This window comes from Nesoenas mayeri (assembly GCF_963082525.1).
Source record: "Nesoenas mayeri genome assembly, chromosome: 1".
In the NCBI taxonomy this organism is placed as follows: Eukaryota; Metazoa; Chordata; class Aves; order Columbiformes; family Columbidae; genus Nesoenas; species Nesoenas mayeri.
Window position 1 is genome coordinate 96,572,474 of NC_137541.1, and position 16,703 is coordinate 96,589,176.

Here is a 16,703-nt window from a genome sequence, read left to right on the forward strand (position 1 = left end):
AGACTTGCTTCTAGAAAGAAAGACAATTATAGGAAATTAATAGAGTTGGTATTTTTCATTTGGAATTTATTAGTTTTAAAATAATCTCGAGTTGGGGGAGGGAAAGAAAAGTCTCTTTTTGCAAACGAGCCAAAATCAGAACTTTCTCCTTGAGCTTTTTTCTTCAATGAATCACAAACCTAAAAAAAACTCCAAACAAACAAACAAACAAAACAGAAAAAAAAATAAATGGGGGGAGGATTCCGAGTAGTGAAAATGTTTGGTTTTAAAGAAATATGAAACACTGTAAAGCTCGAGTTTGTGGGGGATGTTTGTTTTTATCAGCTTCAGCAGGATTGTGCTTTGCCTTTGGCAACCAGAGGAGTTCCCTCCCAGTTTCCAGTGACAGTGTAGGCAGCGCTGACATTTCTGCTCCTTTAACATTTCCCCCAGCATGGTTATTTTCAATCACAACTTCTAACAGATGTATTCTAGCCATTATTCTGCATAAAAAGAAAGCAGAATACCTTTGGCCACATGTTTGTTTAGTTATGTGGCAGATAGTGCTGTCCTTAGCATTGCTGCCTGGACGCTTCTGTGGGCATTTCTTGGGGTGTTCCAGTTAAGAGTCTCTCTTCCGAACTTTCCTGCTAGTGAATCTGGAATTGTCTCTTATCATATATACTTTTGTTTAGGAGGTTCCTTTTTGGAAATATTTTAAGATGACAGCTACGAAAATCTACATTTTTATTTATATGTAGTCCTTTTAATGATGGTATTTATGCAAACTCCTCAACAACCTTCAAAACACAGTATAATTATGTACAATTACCTTTAAATATTTGGTTGTGCAGGGCTGAAAGTTTACACTTATAGTGCTGTCATTTGTAAACCTTTTTGGAGATGAAAAGCATTAATTTGCCCTGAAGCCCTTGCTCTTGAACCTAAACGAACCATTAAAAATTACTGCCTCCAGCCTGCCTTATGTTAAATCTCACATTCAAAATTAACATTTCTGGTAAAATGAGAGCATTATACCACTAAATCTTTATTGTATATACAATATACAATATACAATACAATGTGTATCTTTAGGATAGAACAACCTACAGGCCTCACAGCAGACTACAGGTATGCAATGCAGAGCTAAGTATGTATAATGCTGATGAAGTTGTAAAATAAAAAGCTGACCTGCAACAATTGGCTCTGGGGTTTTACTATCATGTGCTGCATAGTGCTGGGTGAAGTCTGTTGCTAAGTATGTGCTGGCTTTTTTTAAGAAGACAATTTACATGAACACTGTAATTTCATCTACCTCTCAGCTGAGCTGCAGTCAGGGTCTTAAGTTATTATACTATCTGTAAAATCTTCCACCAGTAACTTGTGTTTTATCCTTCAACATTTGTGCAGGTCACTGTGCACTGCACCTCATGCTCTCCAGGCAACAGTGAGAAATATCCAGTCATTTTCCAGGCATTTTTTTTAAGTTGAGCATAATAGCCCAGATTTAGCTATTTTTGTTTGGTTGTTTTTTGGTTTTGTTTTGGGAGTTTTTGGGGTTTTTTTTTGGCTATGTTGTTTGTGGAGCAAAATATTCATCCATAGTTTGGTGTGTCAGTGCTACCATCAGCATAAACTTTAAACTTTCATATTTGCATTTACAAGTATTTTTACTGCTACATTGCTTTTGTAGCCTCTGCACAGGTATCACCTTATTCTAAGAACTCCTCCACTGAAATCAGCATGCCAGTAGGCACTGTCCCATAATATTTGTATTGAATTAAAAAAAATGCATTCACCACTGTTTCACACAAAATTGGGTACAACTCATCCTTACTCTGGACTATGTGCATGTAACTAAACCCATACACAAATGGGTGATGGGAGTATGACTGGTTCTGTCTGTTTAAGGCATCTAAGTTTAATAGTGATGTAATTAAGTTCTCCTCAACTCAATGTTCTGTCTACTATGTTGTTGCCCAGGAATTTGATACATACGGTATATCTGGTTCACACAGGACAAAGTTTGCTGTCTCTTTACAGTCATGGATTGATATCATAGTGCATGAATAATTTAACGGATTTACACAGGATTGTCTGGAAGGTATGATATCAAATAAGAAAAAAGGTATCAAGTTGAGCTTGTCAGCTGTAAACCAGGCTGCATCCTTTTAATAGAGCTCTGTTTGCGCAGCTCAGTTCATTACAGGGGTATAGCTGGCATATTTCTGTGGTGTTTTCGGTCATTAGGAACACCAGTAATTTCGCCTCAAGCTGTAGCTTCGTCACGTTAATAACCCTGCAGTTACAGTTTGTGCTCCAACCTTTTTCTGGCAGGTCTCCACCTGCCTTCCCAAGCTGTTCCGCACTAAACCTCCCTCGTGTCTTCTGTAGGTGGTACCTGGATGCTACCTCTGTCTGGAGGCCACCACATATGTCACAGAAGTCAGCCTGCCTGTTTAGCAAAACTATCGCTTTGTTCTATTCTTGATTTCTTTGCATTTATTATTTTTAATCTGGTCCCAGGCAGAGGTCTTACAATAGAAACATAGAATCATAGAATAGTTTGCATTGGAAGGGACCTTTGAAGGTCATCTAGTCCAACCCTAGTTTTAGATCTGCTTGTTTGAGAGGCTACACTTGAGGCAGAAACAATGATGTGTGCTTAGAGAGACGGAGAACAATGGCCAAATGATATCACAGCACAGATATGGAAGGTTTAAAACTAAAGCTATGAGATGGCACTGAAATACAGCAGAGGACAAAATCTAGCCATTCAACAGAGTTGAGCCTCACCTGGAGGGATGCATGAGGATTTTGGTTTTAAATGCCCATAAATATGTGCATTTGCATGTAGTTAATGATTGACTCACAGGATTGATTCACATGAGTCTGACCAAAACACTATAGAGATATCAATCAGCCCAGCCCATTCCTTTTGCCTGCCAGTCTTCTCCTACTAAAAAGTTAATTCTGCCAGAAGCACCATTAAATAGTTCACTCGTTATTTTTACAATTTCTTTTGTTATGAAAGTCATCGTTATCACATGAACTAACACACACTTCAGGTTTATTCTTATTCCCAGAGCTGAATAACGTCATGTGAGGCAAATGTGAGGTCCTGTTTTCAGGCCCCCCTCTATCTCTGACCTATTGGTGCCAACGTTGTCCACTCCTTGTTAGTAACACTGAAGAGCTCACACTCTCTCACTTTCTGTACTACACAAGTCTGTCGAGGCCAGCCCTTTGTGCTGACGAAAGCAGTAGTTTTGAGAATTTTCACTGATCTAACGTGACATTGTGGGACTGGTTCTGATAAAGGCCTCACAGTTTATTGTGCTTATAACAAACTGTAAAATCAAACAAATTCGTATCTTAATATGTGGCGTGTTTATGCAACTGCCCTTGCACACTCAAATTTTCTAGCACATTAATCCAGAATGCAGTAGCAGGCAGCTCAACCTTGCAGAGCAACTGGCATGCCAGCCACTGTCCTTGCTGCCTCCCTTTCTTTCTTTCTGCTTTCATCCCCTTTAAGCCAAAACCTCCCTGCCACTGTGCTTTAATATGGCAACTCATTTCGAACCTGTAGCCAGTTTCTGGAGTGGGATTGTCCTGTGGGCTACCCTTCTATGTCTGTGTAAGATATCCCCACACCTTGGGATGTCGTAAAACATGCCCTGCTGCAGATGTGAGTTTAAAGACATTTAAGTGTTCTCCAATCAAATTGTGAAGAATATGTCATGTTTTTACCAAAACCCAAATCTCTGCTTTGTTGGAAGCACTAACAATTGTGACATTTCTGTGTTAGCACCAGTTTTGCAGAGGTGTCATATATCTGAGAAAATGTCAGGACTGCCATTTTTCATCAGTGCAAATACAAAAATCAACATTAGTCTCTCCAGCAGACAAAAGTCTAGCTGGAGTAAAAGCTGTTCTGTGCTATTTGCAAGGTGCAAAAGTCATTCACTGTGCAGCTTTTATGTCACGGCGAACTTTCAAAGTGTCTGAGAGAGATATGACTAGAAATTTTATCTACAGAAGAGTGCTCTGCCATCTCCCTCATATCCAAACAGATTGTTTTCCCCTTCTAGCTGTATGTGATATCAGGAAGTGTCATTCTTCTAGCAACAAAGCACATTTTCTCTTATTCCTCAGAAGAAGGCAGTTCATTACCCTTTTGTGTGCACAAGCGCAGGAACATCACAAGAAGAGCCAGAGGCCACGAATACATTTGCAAAGAGCAAGTTTTATTTTAGTTACGTCTCTACTGGGGGTATCTGAAGTAGCACATAAGCTCCCATGCAGAGGTGACACAAGCGGGGTCACAGGTGCTGCAGCAGTTCAGCCCTTGTCACTGGGCCTGCTGAGCTCACCTGTATTTCGAAGCTTCAAGCAGGCGCAGCCTCCCGCTCTTTCTCACAACAAAGCAGGAATCTCATAGTGATAAGGTGTTCTAGAGTTTCTCACAAGCCTATGTTATCTAACACAGAGGTTCTACTCGTCAAGCACACAAGGTCAGTAAAACAATTACTGTGATGTATGTGCTTTTTCTACAGACAACTGCAAGTCACTTGAGCGTATTTACATTTAACCAACCTCCTCGCCATTCTTTCACTATATTCCCATACACCTTTGCAGGTACAAATCATGGTTATGACTTTCAATGTTACAATTGCTCAAAGAAGCAGCTAAGTGGTTCTCGTCACTCATCACTCCCCACTGCATTCCCCATAAGTATTTAAACAAGTGAATATTTGGGTTACATGGCTCAAATTGTGCCAGAAGCACCTGAAAAAGTTCTAGAAAAGAGCAAGTGAGCCTCTTTTGAGGCATGCAAATTACAATTTGACCTCCTGCACAAAACTAATCTTGTCTAGTACTATGAGGAGTTGTGGAAACATCATTTGAAACTGCAAGCATGTACATAGATGCTCTGTCACCATCAGCTGTCAGTTGGCCACTACCAGAAACAGTGCATGTGGAAGGTTTCCTTGAACACAGTTCTAAAGCACAAAGGAGGAAAGAGTGGGAAAAATGTAGATACAGTGTTGAGGCATTCAAATTTATTATAAACTACTTATACTTTATATTTGTATAATTATACCAAATCTTTTGACAAAGCTCTCCTGGAAAAGCCCACTGCTCTGTTCTTGATAGTGAAAGAGAAAGTCAAAATTGTATTTGCCTAAATCTTTACTACACTCAATATGCTATGCCTGTAGGCATTGCATAGGCTAGAAAGCAAATGTTTGTAAGTAAAATTATGCTAAGTATCTTGGCTTCATCTGAATTAGGCCATCCAAAGCCATGGCTAGACACATGAAAGAAAACGGTTAGATCTATCTTAAGAAGTTATGTCTGAATGAACTTATTTTTCCTCTTGTTCTGGAACAAATCAGGAAGCTTTACGTTTCTTCTACATGAAAACAAGCTCTCCTAAAAATATTAGATCCTAAAACACCCACAGAGAAGTAGTCTTGAGTAATAAATGGCTCCCATCATGCTGGACACTGCATTCTGCAGTTTTGGAAGAAGCCTAGTAGTCTGGTAAGGAGATGTAACTTGTCTGTCATATTTCCATAGGCTGAAGGGGACGAATTCTTAACAATATACTAATACAGTCAATTTGTATAATCCGACCAGTCTCCAATATAGATAATAAATAGCCCACTAAGAGAGTGAGCGAAGGTCAGCTGGCCAGTAATCACAGGATGGTTGAAGCTGGAAGGTACCTGTGGAGCTCATCTGGTTCAACCCCCTTGCTCAAGCAGGGCTACTCAGAGCTGCCCAGGACCATATCCATGCAGCTTTTAAACATCTCTGAGGATGGAGACTCCACGACCACCTGTGCCAGTGCTCAGTCACCCTCACAGTGAAAAAGTGTTTCCTGATGTTCAGAGGGAACCTCCTGTGTTCCCATTTGTGCCTATTACGTCTGATCCTGCTACTGGGCACCACTGAAAAAAGCCTGGCTCCATCCTCTTTAGACCCTCCCTGCAGGTATTTATATACATTGATGAGATTATCAACGCATGATGAAATTAGATGAGATTACCAATTATGAGATTATAAATGTTATCTCTACTTCAGTAACAATACTTATCACCAGAGTTTCCCAGACTACAAAAGTGTAAGAGAATGGCACCTCAAAAGGATAAGAACACTTTAATTGTAAATTTTTATTACTGTGGCAACTTAACAACTGACTGACTGTTACTGATCTCATTTTACAGGGCCTGCCAAATAATGCAGGAATTTTGGAGAAATGTATTTCAAAAAGCTATGCAGGCAGCCAGTTCCTTACAACTTGGGAGAACCCTGAGTGAAGGAGGCTGCCTAGCCAAAAGGAAAGGGTTAGATGTAAGTGCAGAGTCAGATCAGGTGATGCCAGTACTGGGAGATGGTTGTTCTTTTCCAAGAATAAGCAAAGTCATGTTGGTGAGGGCAGTGCCACTGGGCAAGTTTTAGCTCCTGATGGACCCTGTCTAACACCAATGGCAAGCTGTAGGGGAAAACATGCCATCTCCAACAGCTGACTGCTCTCACAACAGCTCTGCATCTACCAGAGAAACTATGATAGTGGGTCTGGGCCAAGTTGTGACAGGAGGTGAAGTCTGACAGCTCCCTAAAATCATGTCTATACTACATAGAGCTGGATGTGGGTGATGCAGATAGGGGTTTTTGTTACTTGGTTGACTGCTAGGCTTCTGGCCAAAGGCAAAGAGGAGAAAGACACCAAAAGGCTTGAAATCAGAAGACAGAGAGAAATTATCAGTTGCTTCAAGATGCAAGCAATATTATCTCAAGCTGTACCCCCAAGATAGGAAAAGTGCAAGGCAGATACATTAGTGGAATCAGCGACACAGTAGTCAGGTCAGACACAAGCCACCTTCCTGTGCTATCGTAATGAAGGATCTGGTGTTATATCACAGTGTCTTTCCCTGTTTATTTCTTATTTTAGTGGATAGGATATTTCATTCTACAAATAAGGCTTTTCATGCTAATATTATTTTCAGATTCTCATGTCCTGTGTTATTTGAGATAAATTCCAAGTTTGGGTGACAAAATAGATGGGGTGATTTATTGTGGTGTGGTTATTACATGCATATAAAGCAGGGACATCTAGAGGCCAAAGCAGTGTCTACAAACACAGTCAGTACAAATACCCCTACTAGATGTGGAGTATTAGAGCATTTTTCAAAAGCAGCTTAGATAATAAGTACATTGCATGACCTCTAGTGGTATTAAGCCCAAGGCGCTGTCCAAGTCTCCCATAGTAGTCTTATGTGGTCGGGGAAAAGCCAAGGTTACAGAGGTGCTAGTTCTAGCCTGCTGTACCCCACCTTTCTGCCAGATTTTTGCCAGACCAAATTTTGTGCCACTGCCAGAATAAGATAGAGAGAAGTTTTAAATTCACCAGAAATTCCAAACACTCAGCACAGCAAATATCTTGCAGCAATGCTTTCATTGTCTACTAATCACACATGGTCATTAATCTTCCCTGATACTGTCTTCTTGTGGAGGAATAAGGAACGTGGTGACACTCGTGCAAGAAGGAACGGCAATGAGGATTGTGAGGTAAAATCAGGAGTGTCTTCCCTGCAGTGAAACTTAAAGAGTATCCTTTTCTTTTAACATCAGCAGAAGAATAACCTTCTGTTTCACTTATTTTGTGGGTTCTATCAGGGACCTATCCCCTCAAAGACATGAAGCCATCATTGCTGACATCCCCTTAGAGGGTCCAGAGACCCCACAGCAAGAGAAGGACGCTAAGAGCAACCTGCTGCCTGGGATACAGACTTTGGCAGCAGGGAGAGGTACGACCAGGGCTGACAGAAAAAAGCTAGTAGGGCAAAGATGAAGTGCAAATGGCAACGAATGTGGCAACAGAAAACACTGAACACGATGGCATGATTAGGAAAGTAGACTTCCCACAGGACTGGTAGGAGGAGACCAGCATTGTCACAGGAAGCTGCTGGCACAGCCTCTTGGCAGGACAGCCAGCAGGTTGCCAGACACCCCCAGACAGACAAGTTACATTTTTTGGAGTTATGGGGCCTATTTCCATGGTTTCCATTCCCATCCATTGTATTCTGTGGCCTCTGAGACACACTGGGTATGCAATGAGTCAGTCCCCAGCAGCCCATCAGTGGAAAGTATTTTGGTGCTCTGACACAGCTGAGAGAGATGTATGGACATCTTGATGAAGTGCTCTTACTCGTTATGGAAGACATATTTTGTTTTATTTGCACCTAAGTTTGTCTTCACTCACACTTTGGGGTTTGAGGCCTTTCTCTAGTGCACTTTGTTTACATTCATGACAGCTGACTGTATTTTTGATATTTTCTAATTATTGGCTGGTTGTTTTCTGTTATTTGCTGTTTAGTCCTTTGGTGTGTAAATAGCTGCAAAATAGAGAGAGGAACTTCAAAGAAAATTATTTTGAAAGGAAATAATTTTAAATAAACAATATACTAAATTGACTGCAAACCAGAAAATCAACATTGTGTTTGCTTTGTCTTACGATACTATTTAGAGTGGAACCTCTATTCATATGCCTCAATTAGACTTTTAATGGATTTGTTTCAAGGTATAATCCAGGTTATTTAGTCAGTGTGTTTATCTAAATAGAAACATCACCTTCGTAATTAACAAGTGAGTATAATTCAGCCAGTTGTTTGAAGTTGAGTTATTATAGTAAGTGCCTCTTTAATGTGTATGTGAGCTGATTTGGCGTAGCTGCTTTCCAGACATAAGGCCTTTCTGGCATGGACTGTGGTTTTACTTACATACAGCACCTATAACAAACAGAGAACTGCTAGAAATAATCAGTGAAAAACTGTTCTACGTAAAAAGTGTGACTTAACCTGAAATGATTGTGGAAGGTCAGCTTTAGACAGCTAAAGTTTCAGTGTGTAAGCCTGTGTCCATCACCCTTGGTTGACTTTTTGATTCACAAAGAAACTCAGTTGAGATAGGTTGGGTTAGCTACCCTCTGAAAGTGCTTATCTGAGATCAATTTCTTACAAAGAGATTGCTTTGGGTGACAAATTCAGAGTTACTGATCTAAACTAGTAGATCTCCTACGCTAGGGCTAAGGAAACCTACCCACAAACGTAGTTTGTTTGGCAGCAGTGGATCCCAGTGAGTGCTGCAATCTCCAAAAGAAAGGTGCTTTTTGATAGTTTGCCTGTGCTGAAGATGTGCAGTCACTTGCAGAAGGAGAGCAGAGACACATTTTTTCCTCATATGATCAAATCAGAGACAATTAATAGACTGTTTTGTTGAGGGCACAGATCTTGCTGAATAGGTCTGAAACAGAGTAAAATATGAGTCCCAAAGCATGCCATCCTTATTGGACTTTGGTTCTTCTTTTTTTATATATGTATTTGGCCTTGTCCTGATGTCTCTCAAGCTGAAAAATTTTTAGAGAGGTTACAGCAGTTGTAATAACTCGTAAGCTCGTGGAAGGAGAGGGCCTGAAATCAATCAAAACAGCACAGGACTGAATGAGAGGAGACTTCATTTGCCTTAACCCAAAGACATTTCCCATTCTCCCGTTGCTCATCGGCCAGCCCTGCACCAGCTTCTCATGGTGTGGCTGTGCTTCCCTTCTTTTGACTTCAAAGTCAAGATCAGTTCACCTGAACTAAACATAGGTTACAGGGAGTGTACTTACTCCTGTATAGGATCACAGGATTCCTTTAGGATTTCATTTTACAGTGTTAAAATCTGTATTTCTATCTGTCTGGACTGAGAGGAAGGTCTTTCCACATGACAGCTTTCTCCAATTGGTACCTCCCTCCAGTGAGTGGGTCTATTTTGCAAGAGAACTAATATTCTGTTCCACACCAGTTCCTCTCCATCTGACCCTTTACATTTATTGATTTCTGTACTAAACGTTTTTGCTACTCCAGTGCAAATTACATTATTTGAGACCCAGTCTTGGTGTAATGAGTCTTCCTAACATGCAAGCAAGCTTTAGAGCTTAAACTCTTCCAAATAATAATTACTTCAGTATTTTCTTTCCATCTGCTGTCTCTGCAGAATCCCTTGCTATTTTGTGTTATCAACAGTTTAACTAATTTATTCCTCAGAGTCTTACAGTGACACAGCAGTATTTCCAAAAACAGTGTCTAGAATGTTTATTGCACATTCTGCTGAAAGACAGCAAGGGAGGAAAAGGCAAAACAAATGGAATCTCGTGTTTGTTTGCTTTAACAGCAGGACTGTTTTACAGTTAACACTGAATATTTAAAAGTGTAGTTCAGATCTGATTCACTGGCTTATCACGATGCTGATGAAGTTTGATAAAAATCTTGACCAAGAAAAATCTTGGGGGAACTGTTCAGGGTTGCAGATTTCTGTGTAATTCCCTGAAATTAATGTAGGCAGAGGCCAGCACTGCTGCAGCCCTTAAGTATATTTTGCCAGGATTCCACCAAGGTCCAGATAGGTGCTGCCTCCTACATTTTCGTTGGAGATGCCACTGTTCTCACTTTTTGCCAGTGTCACTGGAAGCATTAGGCAGCCACCATTCTCACCCACGAGGACAACGTGCATGGCAGGTTGGCACCATAGACAAAGCCACTCCACAAAATGTCTGTGAAGAGCTTGACATTGGAAAAGCACAAACAGACTGTGCAACAATGTAAAATAAGACTGCAGAAAGACAAATTCTGATGAATTGTTCAACAGCAAATTTACATGTTGCTACCTCCAACTATCTGACTTTGGTGGCCTGCTGCACCAGAATTAAGAAGACAGTGTCTATCTCTGGCCTTAGCAATCCCTCTCCTGTGCCACAGCAGCAGCTTAACCCAACAGTGAAAGAGGGTTGATACCATATCAGAGCTAAGCAAGAAAAAAACCCGGACAAAACCTGTCTTTCTACAGTCAAAAGTTATCAAGGCTATAAAAATGACAAGGTATTAAGTTATAAGAGCAAGCAACCTTTATTGAATGTGTTCTTGGCTTTTCTTCTCCACATTAGGACTGTGACAGAGCAAAACTTTCTAAGAGCCTACCTTTGGAACAGTGCTCCACTGAGCACCACAACATTAAGTGCTAGAGACCTGGAAAAAGGATAAAGAGACATAACTGTAGGCAGATGCTGACAGATGATCTTGTCAATATTAACTAGGATACAAAGGGAACTGGAGTGCCTCTTTAGAACAAAAAAAGTACTGGAAGCTTAGGGAAGAAATTCAGAGCTGCTGGGCTATGACACAGCAAACCGTTAAAGCTCATCTTAATTTTAACTATGTTAAGTCTTCCTGCTTAAATCCCACAGAAATCCGTAGATTTTGGCATGTACATACATGCCTTGCTGAATCAGCACTGTAGCTTGTTATCTGAATTGCTGCCCTATTAGACACAAACCACAAAAGATTCACTCCATAAACTTTACTGTCATTGTATTGCATTTTCATTTAACATTAAACTGAAGAATCTGTCTGCCTCAGCTCGAGGCTCAGGGTGGAACACAAGATTTTCTGCCTGAGTGAATGTTGGGCAACACCCTGGTTGTGGCAGCTCTCTTTATGTTTCTTTATATCACCAGGATCTAGACTCTTCTGTAAGATCTATGAACCTGTAATTGCTAAACAGGATTATGCTTTGTAGTTGAAAAATTAATTGTGCTCTGTTGCTCGGTTTGAGTAAGTGCACTCGGTACATTAGCAGCCCTTAAGCAGATTATGACCCTCTCAGCTACAGAATTTCTGCCACAGAGATGGCTTGCAGCAAAGTTCGGAATTAATGTGGGTATTGTATCATACATTATGCTGTCCATTATGCTAATATTAGGATATATACTTCAACTATATCACATAAAATACATTATGGTCTACTTTCAAATGATCCTTTAATTCATTTGGGTGACAATATTTAATTCATGCCTTTTAAAAATTATTGACTATTTAATCTTCAGTAAAAAACTTCTGAAATGACTTGGAGTTCCATGTAGTGCCTTTTGAGAATTATTTTAAATAGTATGCTCTGTGTCTGCATCTCATGTACTGCATAGAACTCTGCTCATCTTTGTCCCAAACACCAGCAACAGAAAAAGATGTGTGGACATGATATAATTTCTTAGAGGGAAGTTAATTTCCATTGGGAATATGTGGAAGGTCATTTCTGAACAACCAAGTTCGCAAATGTGAACCATTCGGTTTTGCTGTTTGTGCTTTTCCTTGTTATAGCATGTAAGTTCACCTGGGACACAGACACACCTGTCTGTTGTTCCCACTTAACTCCAGCATAACAGCTGTATATCACAGTTAACAGACTCTATCCTGGGGACACCAGGAAAAAAACAAAAACAAAAACAACAAAAAGACAACAAAAAACCCCCATATTCCCTTATTGACCAGCAGTGTTTTGGTTCAGCAAAGTTACTGATGACCAAGGCTAAGTTCTATATGCAAGGAGATGTTGGAAACCCATACGTTGCTTGAAAACCAGGAGGACATTAATCCAAAATCACGGATAGCAACGCCAAATAGCTTTTAGCAGATTTTATAGAAAAATTAGCCATGTTATTTGGTTTGCCTGGTCTCAAGTTCCAGATTAGCTTCTGTTGGTGTTCAGTTTGTCAAGAGTCTCTGGCAGCAGAGAATCTGTTAGAGCAGGGGTGTCAAACTCATTTTCACCGGGGGCCACATCAGCCTGGCTATAGATACATCTATACAGTCCTAAAATTACATTCGGCCCTTTGAAGGCAACCGCCAGGCTGATTTGGCCCCCGGTGAAAATGAGTTTGACACCGATGTGCTAGAGAGACCAGGGAAAGGCCAATGTGATCTCAGAGTATGTGATGACTGCTGTGTGAAAATACTATTCAGTATATGTCATCTGCTTTCTAAAAAAAAAAAAAACTAAACAAGTGTCTGTATGAGAGTCCAATGCACAGATGTCTAATTGAAATGATTGTTTTTCACATTCATCATCTGTCCAACACACTTTACCACATGTCTGTACAAACATTTGTGCTGTCCCACTGCATAGGTGGTTGGGGATTTAAATAAGCAGCTGGAGGCAAGGGATGTTTTCTGTAACAGTTCTGTCTTAAATGCGTATCAGAACACAGCCTCAGAGAGTGAACCCAGCAGTAAAGTATCCTTCCCTTCATTCCTGTTGAATACTATGTAAGGAATTGCGACTGTCAGGTGTAATTTTCTCAGCTGTAATTCACAATTCCATATGAGTATAGGTGAATCTAATCCTAACTAGGAGTCCTTTTCAAAGCTTTATACCAATCTTCGATAAGTTGTCAGGATCTCAAGTACGGGATTTATAACCTTTCCTGATAGAAAACATGAAATGAGCTTTCAGAAAGTAGTAGTATTTAAGTTCTTTTGGTTTGTTTTCTTGATTTTCATGTCTTAGAGGTGATATTTTCAAGGTCTTCTCTTTAACCAACAGGATTAAGAACCTGCTTTAAGCAAGATACCCTTCAGATTTTGTCACAAAGATAGGATTTCAAGAGCTTTAAGAGACACACACACACAGAATACAGTGAATCTCATTGAGAAGATTGTGAAAGTCTGGTTTTGTGCATTTTGGCAAGCTTCCAACAGCAGTGAGCAAACCTGATTCTGCCCAGCGTTGGGAGAAGCACAGATGTGCACACAGGGAGCTCTCCCTTCCTTACACTCCCTGCGCTAGATCTGGGCAGGTTTCCAGGTCCCGATGTTTCCTGAGAACAGCTGCCTCCCTGTGCCTTTGGGGGGATGCTCAAGGGTGTCAAAGGAGAGAAGGAAAGGGAGCTAGGATCCTCTTATCTGTGGGTAAGCAGGCACTGCAAAGCTACATGAAGATAAAAGCCAACCCATATAGCCCATGCACACGCTTTGCTCATCTGTCTGAAAGCGACTTCTCTCCTGTTGAAAAAGCATCACTGGCCTCCTGAGAAGGGCACTGGAGGTCTGAAAAGTTCCTTGTGAGCTATAAGTGCCCAGAAGGTATGGATAGGGCAAATCTGTTTCACCAAATCCCTTATAATTTAAACTTGGCAATGAAAATGTTTTATTTTTCAGTTACCTAGAAACTACTATTTGGGGATCACAAAGCTCTGTATTAGATGGTAATTAGGTATATTTCACAACATCGCCTCGAGGGAAGTCACTAATTACAGCAGTTTGTTGAAATTAAAGTAAGTATAATAATGTTTCCTTGTGACGACGATATTATTGCAGTCTTGTATTACTACACTTCAGGCTATGATTGTATCAAATCTCAGAAGCCAAGAGGATGGGTCTAGCTGGCATATGAATAGAGAATGAAGAACTGATGTAGGCATTTGCAATTTCTTAAGAAGTCACGTGCTTACAAGTCACAAGTCATACTAATTTAGTCTGAAATAAATATTCTAGAGCTTTGGTGTCAGGAAACACCCTGGAGCTTGAGAGGTTGTGTTGTGGCAGATAAAACCTACAGCCTGTCCTGATCAGCTGTAGCCATGTAAAAATCCTGTATTTTTATGGGAGAAATGATTTTGCAAGTAAATTGGTCGTGGCAGCATGGAAAAATCTCAACTCAGAAACTTACATTTGCCTTGCATATGCTCATTAGAAACGAGAAAGTTACTTTCTTCTTCTGCATTTAAACACCTTTGTGAAGCATTACTGACATCGGTGATTAAATATTTCCATTGTAAATCTGGCTACATCTCAGTAGGGGAAGAGGTAGTCTCTTTACACATGTGTATGATTAAGTCCTCTGTTACAAGAGATATTCCACTATTATGAGGTAACAATTTTCTGGAAATGCAGTTTTAGATTTTGCATAGATTAATTAATTGGTAATTCAGCTTTTAACAAAAATGTATCAAATGTTATTTTTATTCCTCCTAATAATATTGTTAATGGATATACAGCAAGAGGAGCCTGATTGCCAAAAGACTGCGGAACTTTGCTAAATTACAGTGGTCTGGGAGGACTGTTAGACTCCAAGAGAATGAGCTAGAAGAGATTAGGAGTACCAGACTCCCTTCAGCTGCAAATTGTCTCTAGCTGGCCTACATGGACACACCGTGGAAAGAGCTGGTGTACACAGGACTTGGTGAAAAACCAGGATCCAGCCAGCCAGTGCCCAAGAAACCCAGATGAGTGGCTCACAGAATGTTGTAGCTGAGATGTAAAACTGTACTTTGTGTTGTCATTGCTAGCGCTGGCTGAGCTGCTGACTTGGGCTGTAGCATCAAAAGCCCAGAGCAGGCTCCACACCTGCCCAGGCATGGTACAGCTGATGCTAAAAATGGTGTCAGTCACCCCGCTTCCTTAGCAACAATTTCTGGCCAACTGGTCTTGCTTCCTCCTTTCTGCTGCCCCTGGGGCCCTGACCAGGCAAGCCCTTCAGCCTGCTCAGCTGGCAGAGCAGTTCTTGGTACTTTTTCAGGGCTTCTCTTCTCCTCTTCCTCTTCTGCTCCAACTTCAGGAATGCCATCCTTCAGTTTACATAAAATGGCCCTAAGGTTTTGTAAGTGGGTCTGTATTGGGTGTAGATGGCCAGATTTTGGTAGTGAGGGGCTGCAGGTGTGGCCTCTGCGAGGAGAGGATAGGAGCTGCCCTGTGCTGGACACAGCCACTTCTAGATGGCTCCAAGGGACCCACTGCAGGGCACGGCTGAGCCCCTTAGTGATGCTGGTGGCACCTCTGGGAAAACATATTTAACAAAGGGCAAACCCACTGTGGAGCAGTGTGAGAGGAATGAGGGAAAAAGTGAGAGACAGCGGTGTGAACACCAAGGTCAGAGAAGGAAGGGATGGAGGTGCTACAGGTGCTGGAGCAAGGACTGCCCTGCAGCGCATAGAGAGGACCACGGTGGAGCAGATATGCATACTGCAGCCCACGCTGGAGAAGGTGGGCATGCCCTGAAAGGACTGTGGGCCATGGAACTGCCATGGGTGGGCAGTTCTTGAAGGACTGCTGCTCATGGAAGGAGTCAGACTGGAGAAAGGTAAGAGGAGAAATCAGTGGTGAGGAAGAACTGTTGTGGACTGACTGCTACCCCCATGCACTAACTGCAACTCCTCTGCACTGCTTGGGGGGCGGTGGGGAGGTAGAAGAGTTGGGAATGGAGGGGTAAAGTTGTCCAGGGAAAGTGGTGGGGTGGGAGGAACACATTATTTTCATTTTGTCTCTTTTTCTCACCATCCAACTCTATTTTTAATTGGCAAAAAAAAATAATTTAATTTTCCCCGCATTGCAACTGTTTTGCCTGTGACAGTAAACAGTAAGTGATGTTCTTGTCTTTACCTCAACTCACAAGCTTTTCCAACTTTCCACCCCCTGTCCAGGGGCAGTGAGAGAGCACCACTGGATAACGAAGTGTCAGAGACAATTCTGAAGTTTTCCCCCTCTGCCCCCAGGAATAAAATCTGTAAAATCTTGGGGACAATGTCTTTGAATGGCTGTATAGTCCGATAAAAATTGTGATTTTTTTTTTCCTCTGTCGAAAAAGAAAAACACAATCAACAAACCCCAGTCCACACAAAAAGCCCGACTAGTTGGCGAGGAAGGCGCGGAGCAGCGGGGCACTGCAGGTTCTCACGCCGCCACTTGCTGCTGGTGCCCTGAAACACTTGCAAGAAGGCAAGGAAGCCAGCTGGGTCTTCAGGTGCAGTCCTCTCAGAAGAGTGCGCAGGGCAGCAGTGTCACACATCCAGAGGGTGACGTCCTTGCCTACAAGACAGGTTGCACCTATAGAAAAATCATAGA